At 54.1% G+C, this 1511-nt stretch overlaps 1 protein-coding gene across 4 annotated transcripts in view; it reads left to right on the forward strand.

Annotated features, from left to right (window-relative positions):
* The first annotated feature begins 523 nt into the window (after nt 1-523).
* The window catches only part of LOC108250410 (protocadherin-1-like), a 175771-nt gene continuing 174783 nt past the window's right edge, over nt 524-1511 (forward strand). For 2 of the 4 annotated variants that reach the window (XM_037977286.1, XM_037977284.1), the window contains exon 1: nt 524-1020. The gene's annotated coding sequence lies outside the window, so the exon portion shown is untranslated. The remainder of the gene's footprint in view (nt 1021-1511) is intronic. The other 2 variants (XM_037977287.1, XM_037977288.1) reach the window with 2 other exon arrangements.

Consider the following 1511-nt stretch of genomic DNA (forward strand, 5'->3'; position numbering starts at 1 on the left):
TGTTTTGTCTTGTTTTAAACTCTGAGAACTTCACCTGAAATTAGAAATTCACATTTATGTTTTAAAATATTTCTTCATTTTTATTCTTAGTTCAGGAGTCCCACCTGATGTCGGGCTCGGTTCTGACCCGGTTCTGACCCACCTGATGTCGGACTTCCTGCAGGAGGATGAAGAGCAGCCGGCTCCGGGCTGCAGTTCCTCTTCTCGCCGGCAGGAGGCGCTCGCAGCGCGGCAGACCGCGGCTCTGCGCCTTTCTGATCCGGACCGAGCGGCTCCGGATCAGCCTGCAGGACAGGTGATCCTCCTGCGCGTGAGCTCACCTGCGTCCAGGTGAAGAAGCCTCGAGCCTGGAAAGTTGATCAGAAAGAATAAGAGAAGCTTGAAGCTGCGGGTCGGATTCACTGAAAAAAGACGAGAAATGTTGAAAAATCCATGAAGTTGGAGGCAGAAGCTCCGCCCCCTCCGCCTCCTCCTCCCGGCGGGTGAGGGAGGAGGAGGAGGAGGAGGAGGAGGGAACCGTTCGGAGCCACTTTCTCCTCACAGTCCGTGCAGAGCTGCTCCGAACCGGACCGGACCGGGAGGCGTCGAGTGATAACCGACCGGAACTGCGCTGCTTCGAACTCCGCCCGGACCTCCTGGTTCCGCACTTTGGAGGATTCTTTTAATTATTATTATTTTTTACACTGTCCCCCCTCCGGTCCTCCACCCGCACGCAGCGCGCTGTCAGCGGGGGATGCTGCCGCCCCGACCCGCCTGCTGCTGAGGCTGTCCGGGAGGTACCGGCGGGTGACCCGGCCCAGTCCGGACGGGTTTCCATTCAGCAGAACCAGAAGGGACCTGGATATTTCCTGGATTCTTAAATTCAGCTTTTACTCCTTATATTTTTGAACCTTGTGGATCTCTAGTTCTTATACCTTTCTGATCCGGATCGGTTCCGTTCGGATACCGAGGAGGAGCGGAGCCTTTAGCCGGGCTGGAGCGCTCAGAGTCCAGGACCCGCGCGGCTCAGACCCGATCCAGGTAAGAACTCCCGTCCGCAGAGCCTGGTTCTGATTAAAAGCCTGGAAATTCTGCTGTCACAGAGTCAGGGGCTGTACGACCAGAACCGACAGAACCGGGCACTTTGAACAGAATTTAAACCCAAATTCTTTTAAATTAAAGAACTCGGAGCCGGTTCTGTGAGGAAGGACGGTTCCGACAACACTTGTTGGTGAAATAAAGCGTGATGATGGGGTGGTACCCCTCAGAACTGTTGATCCGGATCGGTCCAATCTGTTTGTAATAGAACCCAGCTTCCTGAGGTGGTTCTGACCTACAACCTCTCCACCCTGATAGATCTTCTCATCAGGGTTCTGCAGGAGAACCTGAACCAGGATCTGGTTCTGATCGGAAGATTGGATCTGGTTCTGCCTTTACGGGCTCATGAAGATCATCTCTCAATGTGTGTGTGCGTGTGTTAACCTGAGGCCTCAGGTTAACACACGCACACACACACACACACACACACACAC

Source organism: Kryptolebias marmoratus, linkage group LG9, assembly GCF_001649575.2.
Source record: "Kryptolebias marmoratus isolate JLee-2015 linkage group LG9, ASM164957v2, whole genome shotgun sequence".
NCBI lineage: Eukaryota > Metazoa > Chordata > Actinopteri > Cyprinodontiformes > Rivulidae > Kryptolebias > Kryptolebias marmoratus.